Source organism: Gossypium raimondii, chromosome 5 (genome assembly GCF_025698545.1).
Source record: "Gossypium raimondii isolate GPD5lz chromosome 5, ASM2569854v1, whole genome shotgun sequence".
Classification (NCBI taxonomy): domain Eukaryota; kingdom Viridiplantae; phylum Streptophyta; class Magnoliopsida; order Malvales; family Malvaceae; genus Gossypium; species Gossypium raimondii.
In genome coordinates this window covers 54032716-54050533 of record NC_068569.1, presented here as the reverse complement: position 1 = coordinate 54050533, position 17818 = coordinate 54032716, and the positions used below count along the sequence as shown (strand labels likewise).

Below are 17818 nucleotides of genomic sequence, written 5' to 3'. Positions count from 1 at the left end.
TACATATATAGTAAATACTATATAAACCAAAATAATTATAAGAGTTTGGAAGTACGTAATACCTCTCCTTTCTTTGAATTCCAAAATCTAACTGCATTTTCTCATTGGTACCTTAGCATTCCCGGCGGGACATTTCACAATTTCTCTTCGAGGCTTATATTTTTCTTAAAATATTCCTTCTTTAAAGCACTTTTATGGTCCCTCCATTTTTTTCCTAATGCCTTCTTCACATAATTATCTGAGACTTCTAAAGCAAATCTCTCTTGCAAATAACACAAGTTTAGAAAGTAAATATAAATGAAACCTAAACCAAAGTATTATAAATTACATTCACGTTATTACCTTAATATTATCGAGAGCTTGATTTTTGTTACTATCAGGCATATGATGCCATGACTCGTAGTTGATAGGCAACAGATTGGCATTTCATGCTATAATGCCCAAGTATCCTCCTAAAAGTCGAGCTTCTGATCCAATAGGTTGACCAAGACTGTTTCTAGCTACTTTGACCCGCTCGATAGAATTTAACTCATATAAATCAATAATAAAAGTCAACATGCATCTAAATTAAAGTTAAGGTTACTTTGAATTTCTACAGGTTCGTCAGCTGTATTCGGAACATTCGAAGATCCAATAGCAGTCCGTTGTTCACTATTTGTTTCTTCCAAATTTGGAGGATTTTGAATAATACTCAGATCTCGCAATCTTCTTCTAGGCATTTTATCTGCAATACATATAAAATAGTTGAAATATTAGTAACTAATTACAACAATAATAGTACATATAAAACAGTTGAAATATTTAACAAGATCAAGATTTAAATTATAATATTACATATAAATAAAAAAACATAAAATCTTACTACATCATGATTCGTAAATATATTCATCAACATCTTGGCGAACCCATTGACATTGTGTACTAGTACTAGGGATAGTTTCATTTAAGTTTTGTTTTGGAAAAGGCAAAGTTTCTGATCTTTCGTCGATGTCATCTCTACTTCTATTGCCCATGTCAAACAAGTCTCTAGGGGGGTTACAGAGTACAACGTACCAACCCTCATCAGTTGGATCTTTCGAGGAAAAAATTTGTTTGACTTGAGAAGAAAATACATACGACTCGTTTATCAATTGTTGTCCAGTGTGAATTTATCGAGAGAAGTTCACCATTGTAAAATGAACTTGAGAAAAAAATACATACGACTCGTTTATCAATTGTTGTCCAGTGTGAATTTATCGAGAGAAGTTCACCATTGTAAAATGAAAGTGATCTTTTTTAATTTCGCGAACAGTATTAACATCAACCCAATCACATCGAAATAAGCCAACCTTCCGTTTTCCATAGTAATCCAACTCAATAATGTTAGTAAGAAATCCGTAATACTCCACATTTCCCTCAACAAGATTATTGTCCCTAGCACTAGCATAACTTGTAATTAAAGAATTAATAACTATTCCACAATTTTGAGCCCTCCTCAATCTTTCGTGAGATTTTGTATGAAACTTGAATCCATTAATGAGGAAGGCAATATATCTTTTTATTACTCTATTCAGACATTGGGAAAGCCATTTAACTTCGTCATGGACGTCCTTTCCACTTGAAACCTATTGAATCGAAAGTAAATTGATTAATTATAAATGTTATACGAAAACATTATTATTTATCAATGAAAGCTTCAGTAGCATACCGTTTTCCCTAACCATTCATGAAAAGGTTCTGTGAATAACTTATGAATCTCTCGATCTGTAATCTTCAAGAGCATGAATGAGATCTCAAAACTTGTTTGTACTCACTACGTTAAAAAGTGGATTACTTGGTTAGAAGATAAACAAATTAAAAAGATGACTATTTATCAAATTTTAAAACTTACTTGCGTAATGGTTCAATTGAATCGTGGTGAAAAAGAACATATCGATGTGCTTGTACTCAAGATCTATCATCTAAGTGTGCAATTTCAACTTTACCGATTAGTTCTCCATAACTTCGAAATAGATAAGTTTCGGCTAAGTTATGATTAGTGAGCCCAATATTTCTACTTGGTCTATTCAGTTTTGTTTCAACATCTTCTAAATATCTAGAGCAAAAAGTCATACACTCCTCTGCCAATTAACCTTCAGCAATTGATCATTCTAGATAACGCTTATTATGACAATAAGACTTCAATTTGCATAGGAACCTAAACACGATATACAACATTATCAAAAGTTGTAACTAAAAGTATATTCATGAATGAATGAAAACTTTACAAATAAATTAGCACTTCTCTATAGGATACATCCACCGATAGAAAATCGGTCCACCAAATTTTGCTTCATGAGAGAGATGGATTAGCAAGTGCACCATAATAGTGAAGAACGAAGGTGGAAAGTGTTAGAGTATGCCCAAAGATCAATCATGAGATGGTTGTAATAACATACTTGATTTATCATGTTTATTAATATAAGGCGTTACCATTATTATTTCAGTTTCTTTTACGTGTATATAAATAAACTGTTTTATAATAATGTCACGAGAATAATATGATTATTCTTAAAAGTTCCTTAGTCAAGTATTATTGTTGGATAGGACAACGATAATGCATTAAGACTAACGTGTAGTTGATTGATGATAAAGAGTTGTCATTGATATGGAATGTCGAATCATTACATGAATATGTGTGTTAGAGAACAACATATTGGGTGACCCGTTATGAGTATGTTTCTTGGATTATTATGTAATTGTCACGACATTACTCATAATGATTAATATTTATATGATCCTCGGACTTGAGATCATCATAATCCCAACATCGTGAGTTGTATATTTTGATACGATCAAACGTATAATCAGAATCGGTTGTTCTATAAAGACTGATGTTGGATATACCACAATCTATGTAGAGGGATATGGTTGGTCGATATAGGATAAGTCCCTCCTACATAATGGGAGTAATATCTTAGGCCACTTGATTAAGTAAGACTAGAAATGCATGGCCATGCTCAAATAAGTTGATATTAGATGTCATACTTATTTGTATATCGTAGTCTGCTTAAGAGATCAATGAACATGGAATGGACAATGCAAGTGTGACTATTCCATGACTTGTGTCCAATCCAGAGATAAAGGACTTAAGGATTATTGCATAAAAGGTTAATCATAAAAAGGTTATGTCGAATCATGATCTCTTGTGACTTAGGTAGCAATGATGCATTGCTAGATGCCACTCATTGTTCGTAGCATTAGAATCGTTCTAGTGTTACTGCTAACGTTACAAGAACCTACAGGGTCACACCCTATAGTTGAAATGAACGGAATATACCATAGTTGGTATTATTTTTGGGGTCGCTTAAATTAAATTAATTATACAATTAATTTAATTCGGTAATCAAATTTCCAACACATTATGTACAAGGTTGTTGTACGTATAGTGAGGACATGAATTTGGTTAGCATAAGAATTCAAATAAATATATGGTTTACCGAACTTATATTATAATTAATGTAATTATAATTTTCGGTTTAAAATATTATCATATTTATTTAATTCTTAAAAACCCTAAAAAAACAAAAGGATATAAATAATCACGTTTTTCTTTGTTTGAGTCTAGCAGCCGCATAAGAAAAATAACTCTCAAAATTGTTTTGGGATTCCTTCCATTCGTAGTCAACTGGGTGGATTACGTGAGGCCGGGATCACGATAGATTGCGGTTTTGGTTCGACAGCAGATCAGACTACTTGTTGTTGAGGTGTTGTTGTCTACTCTGAATAAACATTAGGTAAATTCGTAACCTTGATCACCCTGATTCGTTCCTCACACATGGATCCATGGTTAGGGTCGCCGATTTTAATTTTTTCATTGCTTGTAGTAGAAGTTAAGCAATCCAACAGAAAGATCTTCTCCAAATTGTATAAAGTCAAAGCGGATTTGTCTTATACTTTCTCAAGTTCTTTAACAATCAAAACTTTGCCACAAATAGCTTTTATTATATTGGATAGTTCATTTATACAAGACGTTACCTTTTTTGGCATATAACACAGTAAAGCAACTGGCGGTAAATCTTGCACCAAGATGTGACAATCATGTGATTTTAGGGAATATATTCTTTGATCTTTAAGACTCACACATCGAGATATATTTGATGCATATGCGTCTAGGACCTTTATATCCTTCAACACCGTGTAGAACATTTCTTTTTCTTTCTTCAACATTGCAAAAATAGAATGTGGCAACCAAAATTTTTCATTCGAAAATAATTGGGGATAAAGATCACACTGAATTCTCGTGTTAACTAGATCAAGTCGACTCTGAAGATTGTCTTTCGATTTTCTATCGACATTCAGAATTGTCCAGATGATATTCTCGCAAACATTCTTTTTAATATGCATGACATCAAGATTGTGTCGCAAAATGTGATGTTCCCAATAAGGCAACTCAAAAAGTACTTTTTTCCACAAGTCTGCCTCATTAGGATCATTCTCTTCATCAGATTCATCATCAATCTGCCGGTCAACATCGCCAACATACACCTCCCTCGGTATTCTCTTTGTTTGCGTGTTGGGTGGTTGATTCATCTTCCTATAACTGAAATTGATATCTTTTAACATGAACAAGATTTTAGATCCAATGGTCTGCTCAAGAACTTCTCTGAACTCTTCAGTACCATCAAATAGAGTCCTCTGAATGATTTCCATCTAACCACCGACGATGCCCCATATAAGAGAACTTCTTCCAATTATATAACCACTCCGAACATGTTTGCGCCGCACAAAAAGGACAAGCATAACGTCCTTTGGTACTCCAACCAGAGAAATTAACATAAGCCAGGAAATCATTAATAGTCCACAACAAAGCTGTACATAAATAAAAGTTCTCCTTTCTCAAGACATCATATGTTTCAACACCCGCCCATAACTGTTTCGACTCTTTAATAAGTGGCTGCATATAGATGCCAATATCATTCTCAAGACCTTTCTCTCCAGGGATAATCATAGATAAGATAAAAGAAGATTGCTTCATACAAATCCACGGAGGTAAATTGTAAAGAACAAGCATTACAGGCCAAGTACTGTACGAAGTACTCATGATTTTAAAAGAATTAAATCCATCAGATTCTAGCCCAAGCCTCACATTTCGAGGATCGCTTGCAAAGCTTGAAAATTTACTATCAAATGATTTCCAAGCTAAAGAATCCGCAGGATGCCTTAATAATCCATCATCAGTTCGTTGATCATGATGCCACCTCATAGACTCGGTTGTCTTTGACGACATGAAAAGCCTTTAAAGCCTTGGTATTAGTGGAAAATATCACAAAATCTTTATTGGCTTCTTTCTTGATTGTGCCTCACCTTCATCCTCATTAACATCTTTTATATTCCTATTCATCCAATGAGATTTACCGCAAACATGACAAGACTGTTGGTTTTTCTGATTACCCCAATACAACATGCAATCATTTAGGCAACTATGAATTTTGTCGTACCCAAGGCCTAAATCTTTTATCAGTTTCTTCATATCTTTGCATGAATTAGGAATTTTTGCAAACGGAAACATATCTCTCAAAAACTCTAACAGCATTGTCAAAGAGTTTCTGGTCCACCTTCCCAAATATTTTAAGTGAAAAAGACGAATGCAGAATGACAGTTTTGAATCGATCCCTTATAAAGTTCTTCATTCATTTCATTAAATAACTTGTAAAACTTTGCCGCTTCTCCATTTGGCTCTTCATTAGGTACACTTCTTCCCGTTTCGGTAAAAGCATTTCCACCAATATCACAATCATCGGATACAATAATTTTAGGTGGAAACGATTGTAAACCATGACTGCACATATTAAATGCATCCCGCAACATACCTTCCATGTCATCTTCTCTAACAAACTGATGGTAAGCATTATGAGGATAAGCCGGATTAATCGTTGAAGAGGTTCTATGAGGTGTACACTCTCCATAGAAAATCTATTTTTTATACCCCCGAATAAAGCCATCAACAATTAGATGTTCGTAGACAACTTCACAAATATGTCAATTGATGTTGCCACACTTCTTACACGGGTAAAGAATCATATTCTCTTGGCTTGCAGTTTGAAATGCAAAATTTAGAAAACTCTGTACTCCATTCCGATAGCTGTTGCTTACCCTTGACAAATTCATCCAACTCTTATCCATTTCATAGTTCTTGAAGTCTAAAGTTGACAATAAATTACGGTTACTTAAGTGTTCTAAATTGATTTAAATCATGTCATTGTACTAAAATAGATAATATATATCAAGTATCAAGTATCAAGTATCTAATGGGTGTAAACTAATTCAGGTAAGTTGTTTATTTATAAACATAAATAAGAGTAGGGAAAAACAATAGTGTTGCGAAATTTCTATGATTTTATATATTTTGATTCAAGTTTTTATGTAAGTTATGATATGATATATATTTATGTATTATGTAAGTTATGTAAGTTATGTAAAGTGATTATTTAAAGTTATGTAAGCTTTTTTCTTTTTCTTTTTCTTTTTACTTTTAAACAGTAACATTTAAACTTAGTTATTATCATCTTCCTCTTCTAATTTGTAATTTTTATTTAGCTATTATCATGAGATAATAATTAATATAAAATATTTTAAGAAAACAATTACTTCAAAATTTTGATCTTAATATTTATATTTTTTGTCAATTTAATCCTTATTATTTTAGCTAAATCTAAAAAATAATTATAAAAAATATAATTTAACATAGTATTATATGTCTAATGTCTAAAATTATAAAAATAAAAGGAAAGGTCTAATGTCTTCCCAACACTTGTCTAAGGTTTTTTTTTTTTCCTTTTTCATTATAAACATAAATGTTTAAATTTCAATTCTGGTTATCTAAAAATATATACATATATCATATCGTATTTGAGTAGTGAAAATTGTAAGCCAACAAAAGGAAGCTTACAGTGTCAGCCAATAAACTGGCAACAAAATTGTAAGCATAAGCTGCCCCCCACCATAGTTGGTATGTATGAACGATTTTCCCATCACCACAATTAATATCATCAATTTAAAAGTACAAAGATAATGAAGTGGTAAAACATCATTGGCAATAAACACTTGATGTTTTCAAGTGCTTCTTTAAATAAATAAATAAAACAAAGTGAAATCTCTAGGAAGGGGGGTATTATCCTTAGATATGATCATTTATGTTTGTGTTTTTATATTAAATGTGATAAAAATTAAAACATTAATTTTTATTTATTCAATTAGATCAAAATCATGGAATCTATTTATGAATAATTTTATATATTCAAAGATGGTTGCATCAGTGAGAGTTGAAACAGTGGCTGAATTCCAGTGTCCCACAACCACCACATATGATCAGTGCAGCAGAAAGATTTAAATAAATTGAGTAGTCATACACTTGGAGCATTCTTCCCACCCAACAATAATAAAAAGTTATTCAGAAAATTCACAGAATTGGAAGTCCTTAGATTGTTATTTTGGCAGCTTTAGGAAAATAAATACATGTAAAAAAGGGAATGTCGGTGCTCCTCACCACTTTGATTTTATCCTAACCCAAAAGGAATAAACAAAAATGCCACTAAAACCAAATGAAATCATTGTTTCTACCGAATAAAAGCAAAACAAAATCACCACCTTCAGCAGATGAGATTGCTTGCTTCTATCATTATTTTATTTACATTTAAAACGTAAATTTTTTAATAAATTTACCACTGCAATAAGCGAATGTTGGAGAGTGGATAAGAAGGACTGTGACCCCTTTGTTTCTTGTTTTATAAAAATATGCGATTTGTGTATTCATGTTAATTCTACAATATCTGGAAAATATATACCAAGCATTATGCTCCTTATGTGATAGTGGAAGAAGACTAAAGAAAACAGGAATGAAAAACAACCATTAATTCTAGTCTGTACCAGGTATTAAAAAGGATAGCGCATCTTGGCAAAGAACGGCAACCTGCACTGGGACAATGTTATCTGCCAACTAATGCTGATAACTACGTATCTCCAAACCCAAACTTAAATGTTTCCTCAAACCAAAACCCTGCAAGAAAACAAAGTAACATTCATAAACCCAGTACAGTAGATACACACACCAAGTGCTAGAAAATATTTACCAAAACCAGCTTGCAAATAGAAAACAAAAACTCGTGAAGCTTCCTCAAATGCTAACAAATTTCCTAAACAACAATCTAACACAACTACTCAACAGGCTGGCAATATTTCATCAAAGGAGAAAATAAATAATAAGTACAAGCAAAGAGAAAGCAGCAGTTATAAAAATAAGGGTGAAATTCACTGCTATTACCTTTACACACTTTGGCCTGCTTAATTCGGTCTGACCAAAAAAGAGAAAGAAACAGCATATTTGGAGCTCGGTAACTGCCCAACAAACCCGTGCTCTATATCAAGAACTTGCCGATGTAATCACATAACATAACTATATGTAGCTATTTTAATCACATAAGAAACTAAATAAGTGAACTGAAAACCAATAACACCAAAGCTGTCACCACATATGCTTGTTCCATAAGATAAACCAAATTCAAACATATGATCTTATTCGTACCTGGAAGACAAGAGGTTCATTCAAATCAACAATGAATTTGTGTGCAACCATCTTCGCAATTGCATTAAAGAAAAAAATATGCTTAGCAAAGGATTAATAAATTACTTTTTTTTTTAAAGAATAACAAAAACAAGTATAAAAAAATATAATTACTAATAATTACATTAGTTTATTTTATTGCTATCAAATACTATTCATGTTATCAAATACTTCTTTTGTCCCATTGTGGGCAGGGCAGGCTCAAGTCCATACAATTCAGGCTCAAGTCCATACAATTCAGTTCTTTTATATGCTTCAATAAAAACAACAATCATACCCTGGAATGCCACTGTGATTAATTGTATTATTGCCTATAGATGTTTCATCAAATTTCAAATGGTGTAAAGTGTACCCCGGATTTGAAACAGCACAGGTCTGCTCTCATTCACTATAAAGTTTCCATTTACTCAAGCTGAGAACTAGGGTAATCTTTAACATGAAGGTCTCATGAATTTAACTTTTCTCTAACAAGGTTAAGTCCCTACTGATTAGTAAAGTCTGAGTTCAAATTTTGTGAACAAAAAAATAGTCGGAGAGAGCTTTCCTCGCTTTGAGGTCTTGCATTTCGATAATAAAGTCTTACAAAAACAAATCTTGACAGCTACCCAAATTTTAAAAAAAAAACTAAATTTGGGACGGGTGCTGTAATGGGGTGGCCATATGAACTGACAACCTGAGAATTGCTGCTTGAAACTCACTGGGATTGTATATATCAGCTTCATACAATCTTAACTTGGTTTGTGCATTTGGGAGGCTTTTAAGAAGCCCTACTTTATAAGCATCTCCTGCAAGTCGCACCATACAACTTAGATACCAAGAACAGACAGATAAACCAAAGACAACAAAGAGAGAAGAAAAAGTAACCCAAATTCCTCGTAGTAGCTTGAACAATGTGTCCCTTCCAGGAGCCTCTTGACAAGCGAAGAACCTAGGCAACCGGCAGCACCCAAATTAAAAAAACATTTGAACTACCCAAACTAAAATTTCTAAAATTTTAACACGATTGAAAACTAAAGGAAGTAAATTTTAACAAACCCAAACAAAAAAAAAATCAAAAACCTCACATACTTGCTAAGACTGAGTTCGCTGCTGGGTAAAGTGGCTAGGCGTCGGGAAACTGGGTAAACGGTTGCTCGGTTACAGCCTCTGAGGATAGGGGGCACAGTGGGTGTTTAGGGTTTCGAGAAATCAAAGAACAGAATGAGAAATAAAATAGAATAACAGGTTGAGAGGATTTCCGAGTATAAAATAGAAGAACAGGTTTTTAATTTTAGTCAAGCAAAAAAGAACAGGCTGAGAAAGAAAAGGGAATCGGGAAAGAAAAGGGAATCGGGGATGAGAAATAAAACTGGGTGAGCAAAACTCGATTTGACTCGAAAAAATTAAAAAAAAATTCAAATTTTGAGTTAAACGAATCGAGTTATTCGAGTTAATCGAGTTATTCGAATCAACTCAAATTTTTTTTCAAATTTCGAGTTCAAATCGAGTTGAGTTTTCGAATTCGAATAACTCGAATAATTCGAATATCAAACTATAATATTTTACATTTTTACCCAAACTCCCAAACTTCCAAACCTTTTTATTTTTCCCTCAAAATTTTTACTCCTTCCCACTTTCCCTCCAAAACTTTTACTCCCCTCCCCTCCCCTCCCCTCCCAACCCCCCAATCTACTCAAAATCTATTTCCCACCAAAATTTTACTCTCTCATTTATTTTTTCTCAAAATTTTACTCCCAAAAACCCTCAAAATCTTTTATTTTCCCCCAAAATTTTTACTCCCTCCCACTTTTCCCCTAAAATTTTTATTCCCTTCCCATCCCACCTCCCATTTATCCTAAACCCTCCTCCCCCTAATTTTTTTTTTTAATATTTTTCCTCCAAAATTTTACTCCCCTATTTACTTTCCCTCAAACTTTTATTCCCCAAAACTTTTTATTTTTCTCCTAAAATTTTACTTCTCACCCTTTACTCTCAAATAAAAAATCAAAATTATCCATAAAAAATCACTAAACATAAATAGTAATAATTTTATTTATATCTACTATTTATATTATTAAATTAAATTTCACATTTTATATTATTTATATTATTGAATTGTTTAGTCATATTGAATATTTATATTAAAATTGAATTATTAATTATGCCATAAAATATTCGTGTTAAAATTTTATATTGGCATTAATTTCACATTTTATTTTTAAAATAACTTTTATTAAAAATCATATTTTACATTTAATATATTTTTAATTTTAAAATGCATAGTGACAAGAATCAAGATAATTGAAACAACTAAGCAAGCAAAGAAGCTAACCAATATATAAAAAATTAATAAATAAATTATGAAGTGATGAAAGTTAATAAAAAATTTGATTAATGTGGAAAAATTTTATTACGATGGGTGACATGGTTACAATGACCCAAAAATTTTTTTTTAAATTTAACTCGAACAAATATATTCGATTCGATTCGAATTCCATCTCACTCGACTCGATTCGAGAAAACTTCAAATAAAGTTAGGATGATAAAATGAGATTCGAAAACTCGATTAACTCGAAAATTTTCGATTCGATTCGATTCGATTCGATCGAATGCTCACCCCTAAATAAAACGGCATTGTTTGTGAAAGAAAAGGGAATCGGTTTGTATCAAAGAATAAAAACGGCATTGTTTCAATTTTGCGGCGTTTTTAAGAAAAACGCCACTAATGGTATATATTTGTGGCGTTTCGGCCAAGTTTAATTTGATGTAGTGAAATGGTGCCGTTTTGTAAAATTTTAATACATATTCACGGCGTTTTTGGTCCAAATGCCACTATTGCTTCCTTTTACGGCGTTTATAATAAAAATGCCGCTATAGCTCTAACCTTTTGCGACATTTTTCAATTAGCGCCACTAATGTATAACTTTTACAGCGTTTTTGGTCCAAACACCGTTAAAAGCTTAATTTCCTGTAGTGCATTACCAGCCTGCCCTTTAAAATTGGTGCTACAAACCTCACTTTTTAGGTTCACCAAGAAGCTCCTTACACCATCAATATCGTTTCTCTGGGTATGCCAATGACAACACATTAAACCTCAACAAAAAACATTATCTTAGGGAATGCCACTTTATAATCTCTTGCTCGACTGCGATGGAGGGGCCTATGTTGTACCTTAACACCTTATTGGAACAACCATTTTGACTTAAAGGGGCTCACCCATGAAAAGGCTTTCCTGAATCAGGGTTACCATTTTCTCCTTACATGGGTCATTTTAGATCAAGTCCTACTGATAAGTAGTGGTGAGTCCCATTGAACAAAAACAACAAGTTCAGTCATAACCCAATTAGAGGACCTCTTTATCATGTATTATTAAGACTTCACAACTTTATACAAACTCCATATGTTACCATTAACCTACAGCTTGACAAGGCTCTCTTTAGCTTCAAAATCAACCATATGGGGTTGATCACTAGCACAATAGGACCTATGCCAAATTTCTCCTTAATACAAGTTACTTCTTTCTCCAAGAGGAAGCAGACTTCTCCATGATAGCTTTATCTGAGTTGAACCATGACTTTACATATCTTCAAACCTTTTTACTACCTCTAATGGATCTTGGAACATTACTATGTATAAACTCATCGTCATTCCAACCTCTTCTAGTGGCTCTCAGCATATCATTATCAACATTTGTCAGTGCTCTTAATTCTATCAGAGTTGCGTCAAGTTCGATACTCTTTCCGTTCAACAGTGAGTCCTTCTCTTGAAGTTTCTTCAATAGTTTTTGGTTCGCTCACTTCATCAAAAGTTTTCATCAATAAGCCTCACATTAATTTTGCAAACATGATCTCACATATCAATAAGCCCAATTTTCAACCCAAGAACATGTTGTGTTTAACCTTCTATAAAGATCATTTGACAAGCTTAAAAGATCACGCAACTTGAGGACTAACTTTGTGTAATGCCCCAAAATTTAAAATTTTTATTTGTTAAAGTCTATCATAATTAAGTATATGCTTCAGTAGTTGAGGGTCTTGAATGCAAGTTTGAGGTCATGAGTTTAAATCTCACTTTGGGAAAATTTTGCTATTTTTGTTCCTATCCCTATCTTGGTTCATGTGACTTAATTATTATTTTCACTAAACTTATGATAGAATGAGTGTGTTGGTTTAGTGGTAAGGTGTTAGCTTATTTTTTGGTCTTATGTTCAAAACCCTACGTGAGCAAATGGCAATAATTTTGCTACTTCTTTAGTAGGTCGGCTAAGAGCTGGTTAAGGTTGGGTCAAATGTCAAGAAGTTAAGTTAGTTTTGATTTTATCTATACTGGTATCTTCTTTATAAATTTTTATTTTTTTCTCTTTTTTTTTTGAGAAAAATCCCAAAATTTCCCCCAAAAGTCTCCCCTCAACTACTATAACTTTTTTCCACTTTCTATTTGGCAGTTTCTTTGTTTTGCTTTCCGTTCTTTTTTTTTTTGCTTTAGTTTTTTCCCTTTTCAATTTTCCCTTTCTTGCTTTTTTTCTTTTTGTTTCTTTTTGGTTACTTATTGATCCTATTGCTTCTGTTGGTTGGCTTCAATCCTTAGAGGTAAGGTTTCATTGTTTTCTACTTTGTTCTTTTGTTGAAATCGTTCATTGGGCATTTAGGAATTTCAAAATTTTGATTTTGTGGTGTTAAAATCTATACTTTATGTTATCTAATTAATTTGATACGTTTTAGGAGAAGATCGAGAGGCGTTTGGTGTTCCTCCAGCAGTTTAAGCATCGTGTAGTTACTATTCGTTTAGCGGTAAATCTACGGATGTGTTTTTGGGGGTCGAATAAGTATGCTTGTGATCAAATTCTTAATTAAGTTTCACGAATCGTTACTAAAATTGGGTGTTCTAACTGTCGATTTAGGTGTTTGATTACTTGTTTTTTGAATTCACGTCAGAAAATATCCAAGCGTGTAACAAAAACTTGAGAAAACAGTAACAATAAAAGTCAAATTTTGGGACTGTCGACACCACACGGCCGTGTGTCAGGTTATATGGTAGGCTGTACAAGACAAACGGACGTGTGACAGGCCATGTGGGTTGTACGGGCTAGCCAAGTAGGCCGTGTGGGCCACACAGACGTGTGTACCCAAATTCTAAAATTTTTTCCTAGGGCCGTATTCGTCGTACAAGTCAAATATTAGGTTCCATATGATACAAATTGGGTTATAAATCATGATTTCTAATATTCTATTTGTGTTAAATACAATTTATGTATGCATGATTAATATGTTATATGCTCATAAATACGATTTATGTACGCATGATTAATGTTATATGCTTAATATGATTTGTATTATGATAAGTATGATTCGTATTATGATAAGCATGGTTTGAACTTGTTATAAAAGCATATATTTCATATGCATTTCTGACACCTATTAGTTCAGTATGTGCATTTGGGATGGGAAATATGGTTATGGAGGAAGTGTGGGCAGTATAGTCTATCTGCCGTATTTGGTGGCTCAGCCACATATGTATCTCTTTCGGGCAAATTATCACCTGATGGTCGGTTAGCCACCTATCGTCTTAGGTTTTAGGACTAATTCTAAGGTTCGGTCTCATTACCAAAATACAGGTGTGGGAGTATGGTTACATATAGGGATGGTTATAGCACCCTTACAACGCTTGTTCGAAGACAATCCTACAAGGTTTGGAATTGGTTTCTTGTTTAGAAAATTCAAAATAACTCAAAAATTATCCCCAAAAATAATAATATCTAAAATCTAAAAACAAATAAATAGGGAACCCTAAAATAAATAAATAAATAGAGTTTCACTAGAAAAACAAAAAATCAATATTAAAACCTAAAATATAAATTAAAGAGAAATTTACAATTTACAAAAATCTAAATAACTTTTAAAATATATATATGGAAATTAAAATCAAAACAATCTAAAATGGAAAATTTCATACAAAGTACCAAAAATTCAAATAAAAATGATGATAATAATAATAATAATAAATAAGCAATACAATTGAAATCACTAAATAATTAATTAAAAACATGAGAAGTATATAATTGAAGTACAATTAATACACCAACAAAATGTGTGAGAAAATTGTATAAGAAAAGAAATTGAAATAACTTTTAAATAAATTTACTATTGTATAACAAAATGTGTGAGAAAATTTTATTTGATTTTGTATTAATCTAATATTGTAAAATAAAATAATTATTTCAAATATAATTATTATTTTTACAAGTAAAACATTTCAAATATTATTGTTTTTCATATTCATTGTGGGTATGATATTTCAAATATTTTATATGTGAAATATTTTAAATACACATACAAAAATATATAACACTAAAATTTACTACATTCACGGTATGAATTGAAAAATAATATATTTATTAATTAAAATTTTTGAAACAACATGAAATGAAAATTATAAATGTGTTTAGAAGAAGAAGAATCGAACACGAAACTCAAAGATAAAATCATTATTATTTAACCATTTAATCAAGAGAATTAATATATTAAAATTAGTTAAAATAATAAAAATCTTAAGACAACATAAAATAAAAAATAAAAATATGAGTGGGAGAGGAATCAACATCTAACTAAACAAACTTATTATATTAAAAAAATAAAAAAATACGACCTAAAAAAAAGCGTGTTTGTATGAATGCTTTCCTACTGCTCTCATCAAAATCAGACTATTTTCCTAAATCTTTTTTTTTTTTTCATTTTCCAAAAATGTTAAACTCTCTTTTTTATTTGCTCTGCTTCTTTAATTCATGTTCGGCCAAGCACCGCCATCGGCCTTGATTTCGGCGGCTAGGGTTCAAACGCGGGACTTGGGCCTTGTTGGGCGCAACGGGGCTTTGAACTTCAAATGTGGACTAGCAAAACAATAATAACAACCTTATATTTGGGTTTAATAAACTTATTTAGACTTTTTAAGATTTAATTTGGGCCATTTTTTCAGGCTTTTCAAAACAACCTTGAAGCCCAATTCTTTGAACAAATCTTATTAAAATCTGTTCTTATTTTTTTCTAAAGTAAGTTTTAATTTTATCTAAAACTTTATTTTGTTATTATTATTCCAAAACTAATCATTAAATAATTATTTGTTTTGGTAAATTACAAGAGAAGAGAAAAACGTTAACAACAACGCGACTAATTCAACTCGAACCCAGACCACACCTAATACGGTGAATACCCTAATTATCAGGTCAACACACGACGTTTTTGAAACAACTAAGGTTTAAAAAAAAATTGCAACTCCATTGACAAAGAAATGAAAATGTACCTCACAATTATCTCTCTCAAAATGGTCCTTAAAATTAGGGCACTAAAACGTAAATAGACCTCAAAACTAGGTCCTTCAAAACAAACTAGACCTTACAACTAGTCCACTAAAACGTAATTGGACCTCAAAACTAGGATATTGAACTGTTGTTACATTAAAATTCATCTTTAAAATATTCTAGCTTTTCCAAAATAGGATCGACACCGTTCAAATCATTTCAACATTCAAACATTCATCAACTTTCCAAAATGCATCATTAATCAAAATCCAAGCAAGTTAATCAAGCAGTCTGAATGTTTATGCATGTATGTCGTAAATCAAGCATGCAAATTTTTTCAATGAATGTCAACCCCCACTTTTAAATTACACGTTATCCCCAATGTGTTCCTCAAACAATAGCAGAAAGGTTTACGGATTTTCTTGAGTATTATGAAGGCTCGTGATAGTAAGTAAGGTAAACAAAACTCAATTCGATTCGAAAAAATTGAAAAAAAAATAATTTTAAGTTAAATGAATCGAGTTATTCGAGTCAACTTTGATTTTTTTTATTTTGAATAACTCAAATAATTCATATAAACAAAATATCAAACTATAATATTTTACATTTTTACCCCAAACCCCCAAAACTTTTACTTTCCTCCCATCCCACCACCCATCTACCCCAAACCCATTTTCCTCTCAATTTCTTTTTGAATATTTTCTCCCAAAAAATTTTACTCCATTTATTCCCCCCCCCCAAATTTTACTCCCCAACCCCTAAAACTTTTTATTTTCCCCCTAAAATTTTACTTCTCACATTTTACCCCCAAATCAAAAATCAAAATCATCTAAAAAAATCCCTAAATCTAAATAGTAATAATTTTATTTATATCTACTATTTATATTATTAAATTAAATTTCACATTTTTACTATTTATATTATTGAATTGTTTAATCATATTGAATCTTTATAATTTTTTGTTGAAATTGAATTATTGATGATGCAATAAAATATTAGTATTAAAATTTTATGTTGGTATAAATTTCACATTTTATCTTTAAGATAACTTTTACTACAAAAATCACATGCTTTACATTTAATATATTTTTAATTTCAAAATACATAGTGACAAGAATCGGAAAATAATTGAAGCAACTAAGCAAGCAAATAAGCTAACTCATATATAAAAGATTAATAAATAAATTATGAGGGGATGAAAATTAATAAAAAAATTTAATTAAGGTGGGTAAATTTGATTATGGTAAGTGAAAGTAGTTACAAGGACCCAAAGTCATTTTTTCTTTAATTTAAATCGAACACATATGTTTGATTCGATTCGAGTTCTATCTCACTCGACTCAATTCGAGAAAATTTCAAATCGAGTTAAGATGATAAGATAGGATTCGTCAACTCGATTAACTCAAATTCTTTCATTTGATTCGATTGAACGCTCACCACTAATAGCAAGTAGGGTTGTCCACCTTGTTGAAGCTCAATTTTATAGTGTAATCTTCGAGTAGGTGACCTACACAAAAACACACAAAATAGAATATGCAAATAATCACAAAATAAAAACTAAAACAATCCAAACCAAATCCATGTTAAAAAATAATTCAATAGTTATTAGTTACATTTTGCAAAAAAAATAAAAAATTGCAATGAAATGTAACTAGTCTTCATCATAGTCCGACTCAAGTTCAACAATCCTTTTCCCTTTGTCCTTCCTCCCTACTGCCTTTTTGTATACTCGCGAAGACAACCGACTATTGGACTCGTCTTTATTCGGGTTGTGAAGGATGACTCATTTGGTTGAGGGGCGTTTAGTAGATCGTGTGCGTTTTTGCAACCCGTGTAGAGCACATGACTGTGTGAAACTTTGCAGACTATATGGGTAGGCCATGTGGACCACATGGGCTAGGTTTTTGGGCCATGTGGGCCATTTTGCCAAATTTTAAGGCCTGATTAGGGGTTGTTTGAGGGAT

General features: G+C 31.9%; 1 long non-coding RNA gene across 5 annotated transcripts; it reads right to left on the bottom strand.

Annotated features, from left to right (window-relative positions):
- Positions 1-576: 576 nt before the first annotated feature.
- LOC128041109 (uncharacterized) lies at positions 577-9932 on the bottom strand. 5 transcript variants are annotated; one of them, XR_008195820.1, is made up of 4 exons: positions 9650-9931; positions 8282-9509; positions 7888-8017; positions 577-724 (listed from the first exon to the last, which is right to left on the bottom strand). It is a non-coding gene; the product is annotated as an uncharacterized LOC128041109 (long non-coding RNA). The 5 variants fall into 5 exon arrangements; XR_008195821.1 differs by lacking the exon at positions 577-724 and having other exon boundaries at positions 7702-8017; positions 8282-8593; positions 9255-9509; positions 9650-9932; XR_008195819.1 differs by lacking the exon at positions 577-724 and adding an exon at positions 7702-7790.
- Between the last annotated feature and the right edge of the window lie 7886 nt (positions 9933-17818).